The sequence below is a fragment of the Trachymyrmex septentrionalis genome, unplaced genomic scaffold, assembly GCF_001594115.1.
Source record: "Trachymyrmex septentrionalis isolate Tsep2-gDNA-1 unplaced genomic scaffold, Tsep1.0 scaffold29, whole genome shotgun sequence".
Classification (NCBI taxonomy): Eukaryota; Metazoa; Arthropoda; class Insecta; order Hymenoptera; family Formicidae; genus Trachymyrmex; species Trachymyrmex septentrionalis.
The window spans coordinates 742,018-755,356 of NW_017305451.1; the positions used below are offsets into that span (position 1 = coordinate 742,018).

The window sequence follows — 13,339 nt, forward strand, 5'->3', positions numbered from 1 at the left end:
TCCCTTCCCACCAGTCTAGGAACCTAACGACACTTCACGCGGATGGATCTTGCTTATCGTGGAAAGTTGTGCTCCCCTAGAGTGCTGAAAGGCATCAAACATTTTAACAATGAATATATTAAAAATGAATTTTTTACAGATCTCCTTTATCTCCTTTTATATAACACTTAACACAAATTTTATATCATTTCGATTAAATGTTACTTTGATTAAATGCTATTTGAAAAACTCATTTTTTTTGTTTTAGTTACTTCTCCCCGAAGTAAAAAAAATCTACTTGGTTGATTAAAAAAAAAATTGTATTTTTCATCTGTTGCTTTTTAAGGAATAAAAAAAGCCTAAAGTTTCGCAGGAGGAAAGCGTGAATTAAAAAAAAATTCACGACGCTACTCCGCGCAGAAAGCTGCGGATTTTAACTCGGTGTTTTCACGGTTCGCTCATCCAACATTGTCGGGTCTTCGCAATGTTAGCTTCGACGTCGCTATATAGAGCACGAGCGTAACAGTTTCCACCGTCGGTGATTTCCATTCTCCTTTCGCGTCGCGCCGCGCCGTGCCGTGCCGTGCTGACTCTCGTTCGAAAAAGTATGAAAACAATAGGCCGGGGCCAGACCGGTGTGCGAGGTACAATCGCGCTTGTGGGACCGGAGCGAGGACGAGCAATTCCTAAAGTTCTAAGCACTTTCACGCGATTACGTCAGATGTATGATTTAAAAAAAATTTGGTTTAAAAAAACAATATAACACATACACTTGCCGACGAGCAATTGCGTCTCGTCGAATCGGGCTGCAAATACGTTTGGCTAAATATAACAGACATGCAGTTTTTATCCCCGCTCTGGCGACGTGATTTATAATAATGTATTATATGACGTTTTACTCGCACTCGGGGCTGTCTTCCTCTGTCTCTTTCTTTCTCGCGGAAAACTTCTTTACTGCTGCGCAACGCGTGGTATATTTAAAAACAGGCTTCGCGATTTAGTATGTAATATTAAACTGAATAGCAATCGATCGTCACGTGGCGAAAAAATTCCGCTCGCCTCGATGCTCATAAAAGAAGAGACCAACGAGACGTCAATGAAACCTAAATAATACCTTACATTTATATGGAAAATCATACACATACAGAAATAAATATTCCATTAAAATATAATAAATGTTTTATGGAAATATATGGGTGGTTGCTATATATTGCCCGTTATTGTACGAATAATAGAAATTAATTTTTAGAAATATTATTATTGTTTCGTTTCTATACAATTATAATCGTGATTGATGCATTTTATATGTAAGCTTCTCAAAAGCCAAACTAATCGACACTGTTATAAATAAAAATAGAAAAAATTGGTAAAGTTGTGAAAAAATTTAGAAAATCAAGGATTAATTGGTTTAATTTCGACGATGTCAATTTCGACTAATATAGATTAACTTGAAATTATCAGGAAGAATTTTACTTTCTAAATTTTTTTTAGTGAGAGAATCTTACTCCAAAGAATTTAAAGATTACTTATTTATCTATTCGTGTCTATTCATTAAATTTATTTATTTAAATTTTCCTATTTATTGTTATTTTAAATTAACTTTAATTTCCGTTCAACTTACTTCTTATATTTTTTTTAGTTCCAATATTGTAAGAACTAAAAGAAAATAAAGAATAAATTAAACGACGTTGAAATTTATTTACATTTTGATATAGAAATGAATATGAGTAGATTTCTTTGGTTTATCTGAGATTGTTTTTTCGATACTGACATAATTTCGTATCTCCAGCCTGCCGGAGCTACTTGCCACCACGTTTACGCGCTGTAAGAAGTGCCACAATGTAATAAAAATAAGAAATCTCAAATCGGCCCGAGCCCGCAACGCGGAATATCTTCCCGTTTATGAGCCAAGTGAAACCGGATCTTCGAGAGAAGGCGGCGTGTCAGTGCCAATATAAAGACAGCCGACGCGAAATACTTCTAATTTGGTGCACGCCGGAATCGTGCGAAACGAATGCGGAACTTTCTGACCCCGCCCGCGAATAATTTTAGGCAATAAACCATGAGCTATTTTTAACAATCCATGATAATCGCATCTCAGTAACAATGCTGACGACAATACCTGAATCGAATTTACTGCCTGATTATTAAATAAACAAGTATTACTAACGAAAAATTAATAAAGAATAGTCAAAATTCCAAAGCAGGTAAAATTAAGAACACAATTGAGAAGAAAAAAAGATTAATGGGAATGTTTCGAAGAGCACTTTTTGTTAAACTTTTTGATCTATTTCTATTTTCATTGACAATAAATAAAAAGTGTAACCAATATTACTACAAAACGAATATTGTATTTTTTCTGTATCTTTATCGAATACAATTGAAACAAAATTTATATACACAAACACGTTTCCATGTACAAATTTCCTATAGAATTATTTGCTTTTAACAGAACTGCAAATAACAAAGTTTTATTTATTTTCTATTTGGCGTTTTAAATCAGCGTTGAAAAATTTTCTCTTTGATGGTTTAACTTCTTTAATTTTTTTGAATGAAATTTCACTCTTTGGAAATAAGATTTACGTCAAAGAATTTAAACCTGTACCTTTATTACTTTTTCCTTTACCGTTAAATCAACCTAAATCTTTATCTAGAAGTTGACTTTTATGAAACATTCTAATGTAATAGAATTTTAATGTAATGAATTTGAAATTTTTATCGTAGGATTTTATTTTTTAAGAATTTTTAAGAATCACTGATAAGCAAATATCTGTTACATGCAACAAAAATTATCAGAGTTGGGTAAGTTAATTTTTTTTTTTTTTTTTTTTTTTTTTAATAAAATTGACAAATGAACGTTCAAGTATACGCTTTGCGAATGACAATTGCGTGCAGGACAAAGGTAGTCTCTTTCGAACGTTTTGTGACTCATCATTTGTGAGTATTATGTATAAAGATATACTTGTATTAATGAATGCGAAAAGTCAAAATAGCAATGCAATTTAATCAGCTGATATGGGAAATCAGTCCAAACATTATTCCAATTAAAGTGGATTAAAAACTATCGAACCTGTTGCACGCTATCTTCGCCTGCGTGTTTAACGAAGGTTCCCACAGTATTATTACAAATGTTTGAGTCTATAAAGATACAAATGCTCACCGATATGTGGCGACAGAGGATGCAGTCCGCATTAAAACGACTGACTACCACACGCTGCAAGAGAAGAAAGAATGCTTCGTCGGCAGCATTAAAGATGTACATGTTTCAGAGGCTACAACCTCGTCAGAACGTTTATTATATGGACCTGTAGTAGATGACTCTATGTAAGTTAACTTATGTAAGTTAACAAATGACCATTTTAATTGTATGGCTGTTTTGAAATTTTAAACACTTTTTTCTCGAAAGCGCATTTTCAAAATCGATGATCAAGATATTTTGAAAACTACTGCATTAATTTATTTCAAACTTTGCAAATTTATTTTAAGTATAAAAATCTAGTCCTTAAATAGACGATTTTTTTCCGATGCATATAAATTTTTTTATTAATGAAAAATAAGCGATACTTTTACCAAAAATCGAACTTTTAACTTTTAACGTTTGTCATTTTGTTCCAAATCAATATTTCGAAAAATTGTTCGTTCAAAAATTAGACAATTTAATATAATAAATAAATCTTTCCGATCGACTCGTTATTTTTTTAGTAACTGTAAGTATTATTTTTCAGAATCATAAACTTGTAATCGTTCGTAATTATTTTATATATTTTGAGAATAAACCGTAAATGTAACTAATCACTTTCACAAAGTAACTTTCCCAATCCTAGATTTTTCTTTTCAATGTTCGTTGGTATGCAGAAATCTTTTAAGTGCGAAAAAAAATTACATTTCAGGTGCTATATATTGATCAATGTATTTAAGGATGTATATATTTTACACATATTTTCAAGTATTCTTTAAATACTTCAGGATGATATAAAGTTTTATTGCAATTTCTACATTCTTCATTTGCCTGAATCATATTAAATATTTCAAATTAAATATTTCGTATTAAATATTTCACTTATCCAAAAAATTGAAAGTTTTATCATTATTTTTTAAATTAGTTTATGAAGACGCTACTAACATTCAGGAAGCTGCGATTCATCTCGTTTAGCCTATATCTAGGTAAAATTTCAGTAAATTTTGATCCCCTCTAACTTTGGTCGTCGGCGTGCTATGCACATGTTGCACACTTGCTAAGACACGCCTCTCATTGTAACGATAAAAAATAATAACGAATAAAGTAAGTAAACTAAATGAAAATAAATAAACATGGAAGATCGATAGAAATAGAATGTTATATAAATCGCAAACTTTGCATATGTATAGCTTCTTTAAAATATAAATATAAACACGTTTGTAAGAATGGGATACGATACATTTTTAATCGCGTCTTGAGAGATATCGCTATCTCACGTCTGTATTTTATCTTTTATCATAAGATTCTGTCGCGCAAAAAGCTTCGCTAAGTCAATATGTTTACAAAAGCGATATATTTAACCGTTTCCAAATGCATGTTAGAAAACGCACAAAGATTTTACTTATACAGTTGAGACTTATCGAGACGAATGATAAGTAGTCGAATAGGAACAATTATTTACGCAGCTGGGATATAAGTTACAGTGTAACACGAGTTCCTTTCAGTTGGAGCGCGTTGCGCTGAATTCATGTCTCTTTCTCTCTCTCTCTCTCTCTCTCTCTTTTTTTCTTCATCGTCGAAGTTAGCCCACAAACTCATCGGCGCGCGTCCGCCTCGCTACTTTCAATCACAAAACAATTTCGCTTGGACTGCAGTAATTACGCGGTGCGGTGCGACTCTGCACGCTAAAATTTTCCGCATGTCAGGTCATCGCACCTGGTGCTCTACGCAAAGACACAGTTGAATGCAAATCGTTGTCTAAGGGCAGTATTCATGCATAGACCGTTCTTATTCTAAGGTTCTCTTAAGTAATGTCTTAAGATGATAATACGGTTCTCTGATTATGACATCGTGAGACCTTATACATAGTATAAGATCTGACTATGAATACCGGCCTAAATATCGCAGTGCTCGCGTTTAACGGTGGTCTCGTTTCTAAAGTTCGGTTAGGAAAGGATCAGCTGAGGAAGACCAGTGCAAATAAAATTGCGCAATTTCGCTCGTAAATCTGATAAATCCTCGATTCGAAAGAAGCGGCGACTATTTATCGGAGTATTTATACTCTCCATGGAGACTGAAAATCGTCACTATTTCGTGCGATATTCGAGACGATTTGTCTTCCACCATATTCTCAATGGGAAATCTATGAATCGTTGATACACGAAAAACACACGATCGATTCGATCTTTCCTTCTTTGCTTATATCTTCTCACCTCACTCTTTCTCTTTCTCTCGATGTTCATCCTGTTTGTCCTCATCTCTCCTTTCTCTCTTCCCTTCTCTCTTCCTCTCTCTTCTCTCCCCCGCTCTTTCACCCTCTTTCCCTTTCTCATATAATATGAAACGAGTTTCCAGCGATTCAATGCCTTGGTCTCGCAAATGTGAAAGTACATTACTGCGGGCTCTGAAAGTTGTTTTGCTCGAAGGTTTACTTCTCGAACGGCCCTGGACCGTTCACCGAGAAAAGAGCTTCGCGAAAGAGTCTAACGCGCAGTGAAAAATCACGAGAAAGAAGGAATTAGAGTGGATAAAGGAGAGAAGCATTTTTTCCGCACTCGACAAATTGCGATTTCAACCGTGCGATAAAGAAATCAACAAGAAGATCGACGCCGCGCGAGAAAGGAAAGCGGATGTGAACAAAAAATTTATCATTTAATTCGTCAATTATTTCAAAATTTAATTGTACAAAATAGACGAATGAAAAATTGTATTAGTCAAAAACGTCTCTCCTCATCTTTATATTATGTTTGTATTATATTTATAAAATGCGATCACAGTGTATATAAATTTATTTTACATATTTATAATATAATATTTATTCTACTTACACATTACCTTTATATTATATTTTTATTTTTATATAATTTATTATTAATTTTTATCTCGACGGTCTTTTTCGTCATTGTATTTGCTAGTCTAAATTTTGATCCTTAACCTCGACCGGTATAAATTCGCCTTATCGTTCGTTTTATCGCTTCCACTCGTGTGATCACACGTGTCTGTCCTCTCGAGACCATTTCGCCTCCGTGCCTCCGTCACTCCATCACCTCCTCTCGACCGGACTGTATTTCTGTTATCTGTTAGTGCGTCATCAACGCATGTGCGGTGCATACGTGAGGAAAAGCGAGCAGAAGTGCATCACGCCACGTTATAATTGGGAACATAATTATAAGCTTATACATAGAAATTACGCATTCGAAATAAATTACAACATTTCGAATCGATTTTATTGAAGATGTAAAGAAAAAAAGAATTTTTTTTTAATCGTTCAGCAGGGAAGCGAATCATTGATCCAATGGAAGATAACAAAAAAAGTTTTGAAAATATTGATTTTCCGACTAATCTTTCCGGAAATGAGAAAATCTCAACCTTTATGCAATAATAGGTGCGTTCCTGTACGTCTAGCTCTCAAATCAATGCCCACGTAAGGTTTCGCTATATAGATAAGTTTCGCTGTATAGATCTAATCGGCTTACTTACTGACACACGGAGCATGTAATTTTATTACTGATAGGTCGAATTTAGTCCATCTAGTTTTCTCATTTCTTTCTAATAACATCTTTTCACAACACAATTATATCATACTTTTTGCGTTTACGATTGTCGCGGTTTTCGCGCTTCATAAAACAGGAAGTCATTATCTTTCCTCGCAAGCATATTTTGCGACTTTCAAATCACCTTTTCCTTTTTTAAATCGATCAACTCTTTAGCAATCGCGTGTAAAGAACGCTTGGTTGTCGATTTACGTAAAACAATATTTTTTATCGAATTCTAATTGTACAGAATGATTATTTACCGTTATTTTCTACCTAAATTATTTTCATTATTTTTTATAATCATTATTTTTCATTATTTTCATTATTATAAATTATTTTCATTACGGTAATACTAAAAAATGAGAGGGAAATATTTGTTTGAAAGGATTTAAATTTCTTCATTATTCCGGAAATATGTGTAATAAATGTTTAAATACGTTAATTGTTGCAAATAACGGTAATATTGCTGCAACATTGCTGTAATATTTCATGCTGTAGAAGATCATATATTATCTTATAACTTATAAATATCTTTAAACGAGAATATATGGTACATGACGCCTAGGAAACACCAGGGTGGGAAACCGAACATGCTCCAGAATGTGAGAGATATATCTATTTTCTTCTAATTTGTAGCTTGCAAACATATTCACGATTATTTTTATACTTTTTTTTTTATAATAAATTTACTCACTGAAAATGACTCGGAATAAAGTCAAACGTTTGTTAGATTCTGAAATGAATTTAAAAGGAACACAATAAAAAATTAAATGTTCTCCAATTATCACACTTGATTTTCATTTATATTTTTCTATATTTATATTATTATATTCACCTTTTTTTGAAAAATCCTAATTGTACGTTATTATTTTTAATAATAAAATCACACACACACACACACACACACAAATATATCTGTAATATTAATTACAGAGAACATATGTAATATTGTTATATAATATTTATTTTAGGATATAAAAATATTTGATATATAAAATTATAGCTTCTTTTCTTGAACTTATATCTTTCTTGTTGTATAAAACGACAACTTTCACCCAGTCTCGAGGAAACTTTCAAGATGATATCGTGTCGAAAATATTAATCAGTGTCAGGTAATGCAATTGGACCGTTCGACTTTCTATTGTCTCGTGAATTGAACAATTAACGAGTGACAATCGAATTACGTAGCGTTAATATTAAAATCAATTCTGGACGATATGTCATCACAGCAATTCAAATGGAAATCTCAATATACGCGAATCACGATTTTCATTATTATACAAGTTATTATTTTTCATTAACCTGAAAATAAAATCTAGAGCTTCTATAAATAAAATTTATTTCACAATATATAAATATGAAACATCATAGCTCTCTGTCTCTTTTTTAAAAGATTAAAAATGAGAATGAAATATTCGCTATTTTCCAATTTATATCAAGTAAGTACATGTTATTTTCATAATTTTTATTTTTTTATTTAGTAAATTATAAATTGTTCTTATTTTTTTCTTCAAATGTTTATAGCATTATTATTTGCAAAAACGTGATATATGGATGTATATAATATATAAATATATGTATAAGTATATTTGTAGTTCATTGAACTCGGATCCATGAGTTTACTAATCGTAAAAATGACTGAGGATCAGTAAGATAGTCTTTCCTGTAGGGCTTACTATGTACGTATGTGTGTGTGCATATGTATGTAATATGTACACGCGTAAGGTACATACAATATATAGTATGATGTCATTCAGCTAAACAGTATTGTAGTGACATCTTGCGTATGATATTAAATTTGCTCGAATAAATTAGAACGATCTTTATCTAAGAAACATAATTGAAGAAGATTACAATATTACCAAAAGATGATATTACAGTAGTATCAAGATTGTATGACGTTTTACCTTATGTTGATAAAACATATATGTGCAGTTTATCGATAAAAATATTTCAAACTTTTTAATATTAAAATTCATAATATTGTTAGAAATAAAGACTAAACGGTCAAGCGGGATCTATATATTTATAAATAGTGCTAAGATAATTTTGTGTGAATGTTTATATTACGCCTCTAATTCCTCAAACTGCGCCAAATTTATTTTCAGTCTTGAAACGCAACTCTAACAGAACTTAAATAGTAATATCACAAATTAAATTGACAAACAATTATTAATATTAATGTTCGTAGGCAGATTGATTTTGATATTCCAATAAACATCCTAAAATTTGTAAATAATTTTATTGTGAAAAATATTACCTCGGCCGAAGAATAATATTTTTTCACAAAAAGTTCGTTCCAATTAAATCTATCAAAAATAATATTATTCAAGTTATACTTTATTTTTCATAGATAGTTATGATTTCCCTGTTATCACAATTCTCTAACATAAATTGAAAGAGTAATATAATAATAATTATTTATTTAATTGACCCGGTATAAAGATACTTTAAATGAGACTACGTTTACACATTAGAACATCGATCTTTATCCAGATAAATGCCATTTCTGACATACATCCATTGTCCTTTTATCGCACTCTACGCACGTCCGAGAGTAGAAAAGCACAGGTGAAGCATGCACGTGGGGGAGTTCTTCCGCTTTTACAATCGTAAAACCGCAGGTGCAGCTTGTCACACAATGAACAATGCTCGATACACTTCGAACAATTTCTCAAATTAAACTGCAGTTTAATGCAATTTTTCACGAAGCATTCTTGTTTCCGGATTTGCAATCGAAACGGTAATTTCCGCTTTATTCTAGCGCCATAAGTTAATTTTCACAAATTGATCTTATAATTGAACACTAATTGATTCACTGCGCACTCATTCCCTCTTGTATTTTCTTGACAAAATGTACCAATGCTTACTGTACAATCAAATTGTGTGAAAATTGCTCTCTCTCTCTCTCTCTCTCTCTCTCTCTCTCTCTCTCTCGTTTGTGTTACAGTTTTTAGAAATAAAAAATACAAATGAAATTAATAAATAACTTTTAGAAATTGACAAATCATGTACAAAATATCGAATCGAAAAAAATTCATGGCGCTATAAATTTTTGTTTCGACCCGATATTTTGTATACAATTTGTCAATTCTTGAAAGCTACTTTTTCGAAGCAAATTTCAAAATTTAAACAGCTATAATTTCTTTAAAACGAACAAAATTTAAATTTAAAAAAAAAAAGGAAAAGTTTTAAAGTTTAAAACCTCTATTTTCGAAGGATTGTTATGACTTTTGAATTTTTGTTGAGTTTGATAATTTTTTCATATAGCAAATTACAAGCCGGACAAAATAGAAAGTTTTCCTTTCACTTTGTGACTTTGTCAGATGCCTAAAACAAAACTGTTATTGAATTATTTGTTGTTAGACTATCGCGAATTTAATAAAAAAGGAGCATTTTGATTTTGATTGCTAATAATTCCTTAATAATTTCTTAAAAATTATTGTACTACAATTCAAAAACAAATACATAAATCTGAAACTTTGGTCTCTATTGAATAATATATAAGAAATTCTCAAATATTTTTTTTTAAATATATACATGAAGTAGCTACAAAAAATGAAGTAGCGCTACAATCTTTTGTTCCGACCCAATAAAATATTTTACTATATATATATATATGTTCATAATATAATTTTTAAATATTATCAAGACATAATTTTAAAATACCTTTGTCGCAAAATTAATTTTATTTTCAAATATAAAGTATATCTAGTTTTACTTAATATTTTTGTGAAGCTTAATGTAACTTAAATAATGTAAAATTAAAAACGCTTTGAAAGCGTAACGTATACAATTTGTTTCCTACGAAGCCATTCAAGTATAGCGAAGAACTGCTCGCGCGTGCAAAGTTTAAGTTTCGCGAACTTGATAGTTTGATCGTCAACGCGTGCATGATCGATCACACGAACCATATGGTTCACGTGCCCCCAGCATGGAAGTAATGGGTCATGGTTACGTAAAGAAGACCTTAAACGATCACGCTCTGTTCTTATGTTTCGAAAGTTGATATACAGCGCAGATGTTCCGGAAAATATCCGATCTCATTAAATAGAAACAATTTCAGATAGCGTTTGATCAATATAGAAACTTAATTTAACATGAAGTGAGTTTTCGAAAATTTTCTTTTTAAATATCTTTTACAGGCAATTGAGAATAATTATTTAGGATTGGATCAACAAATTATTTAATAAAATAAATTCGTAAGATTTAATTAAGACGAGAAGTCAACTTATAACGGTTCCAATAAATGTGTAATTTTTTACACGTTGCAAAACAAATGAAACAAGGCTCGTCGAATACAATTTGTATAATCAATCAGCGTATAAGCATTTGATAAAATTTACTATCCTCTTCGTTTTACTACGAAGGTCAATTGATACGTTATCATGGTCATTGTCATTTTTCTGAATACGATAAGTCAGATCAATTCTATCAACAGAAAGATAAAACATTATCATGGAGAAAAAACAGACAAAATGTACAATCATTTTGATAATTTTAAATTAGGCAAAATAATTAATTAATATAATAAATTGCAATTGCTGAAAGTTAATAATAATTGTAAGATAACATTATAAAAAATACGCTCTTTACTAATAAATTAAAATCTTAAAGTTGAGGCTATCTTGAAATTTTAATTGTTTGTACTTTCAAAGTTTATCTTTTCTTATATAAAGATTAGTTACTCAATAACGTTTAATTAATATCGTAACTAATGTGCGTTTATGGGAAACCCTTACTGAAGGGCAGGAAATGTGTGTCTTCTCTTTCTCCGCAGTCTTCCTAACCTCTCCGATTTCGATTTTGTCACGATGGACTCTTAATCCGGAAGTCGGTGCTTTCGAAAGGAAATTACCTTCAAAGGATTCTGTCGGTCGACCATTTCCTGCAAACGCATTAACGGAATTTTTAATGTTTATGAAATACATAATAAGCGTCGGCTGCTGCTTGTCCCGGAATTCAAAAGTCGCGGATGCACTTTCGTTGAATGATAGAAAGTGGTGAATAACGTCATATGGGATTATAAAACATATAATGAAACATAAATTGCTCGGCAATACATAATAAAGCAGCGAATTCGCGAATGAATGCACAGAAAAAAACGATTGTTGAAGCATCAACAAATTTAACTGGATATAGATCTAAAAATAATATTTTGTTAAGTCATCAAGATAATTGGGAAACTTAAAATAATATAGAAAATTCAAGCTTAATGCTGCAGAAAAGTTCGATATTCAACAAACTTAAGCGTCCTACATAATTATTTTGATAGTTTAACAAAATTATTTTTCGATCTGTGTGCAGATACGTTAAAAATATAATTAAATTAATTAAATAGAAACATATTTTATTTTTCGTCAATCTCATCTACCCTGATTCAACGATATTATCAGTCGCCGCGCCAAGTTACGAGTAAAGGGTTAATTTTTAGTAATAGACGTTACACACCCGTTTCTTAAAGTTCGTTGCAAACGCACTCGTTGGCATACACTTTCGTGTTATTTACGGATATTTACAATTACCTCGTAAAACTGTTTACGCTCCGACGTGTTACGGACGATCGCCGTCGCGTCGCAACCATTTCTCACGGAGGGAAAAAAATGCTCTTCTGCGACGACGGTTGCTTCACGCAACATAAATTTTACGCGTGGAACCGTAGAACTCTCCGTTCGCGTAGGTCCGTCTTTGCAGGTGTCCCTCGCGAAATTTTCGCACAATACGCATGCTGCGTATCGGCTCTCAGACCGTATACGTTAATCTGCGACGCGCCAACGCGATCACGGAAGGGCGGCGAAATTGAGTTAACGTGCGAGTTAATGCCCACGAAATTATGCTGCGCCGAATAAAAATTGGCCACTCCGCGATGCGTGTCGAATTAGCACGCACTCTGACGCGTTGCGTGAGACAGTAACTTCTTAAACGACCGAAGAAAGCACGTTGTAATGAATTACTATCTTCTGACATACTCGAAACAAATAATTAATATTTAATACCATAGATATTTTTATTGCGATGTTTTGATATATTACCGGAACGTTGAAAGTGACTCGAGCGGAGTCGAAACGTTTGTTTTGCCGTTTTGTAATTTATGACCGAATTTTAATTTAATTAAAGTTTGTCACTACATTACTGGCTCTTTGCCCATCTCTCGCATATATTGTTTTATACTTACAGGGCCTTATTATTATTTATTGACTAATATTTAAATATGCACTTTTCTGTGTATTGTGAATGTCCGGAATTACTTGAATGCGAAAGTACTAACGAAATAGATTGTGTAATAATCATATTTATTTACAAATTTCTTCCAAAGATTATAGTTTCCTTCAATATCAATTTCTTCCACGTAAAAACATTTCGAAACATTTATTCATTAATGGCGCCAATTTCTAAAAATTCCGATCGAATTAGGACGAGGAAACATAAAAGTGGAATTTATGTAAATTCCTTCTTTGTCCAGTTGTCTCGTCTCGCAGTCACACGCTCCGCGTAAAACTGCCACGAAGCGGAGCAAATCGACATGCATTATTTATCGTTGGGGGTGCCTCTATGGGAAACTCTCTCTCTCTCTCTCTCTCGAAGGGGGTGAAAACATCAAGTTTTGGTGAGAATTTCTACTCGTATTTACATAAATTATGCTAAA

At 32.2% G+C, this 13,339-nt stretch overlaps 1 pseudogene; it reads left to right on the top strand.

Moving 5' to 3' along the window:
* Window positions 1-13,339, top strand: part of LOC108749293 — a 34,979-nt pseudogene that overhangs the window by 4,303 nt on the left and 17,337 nt on the right.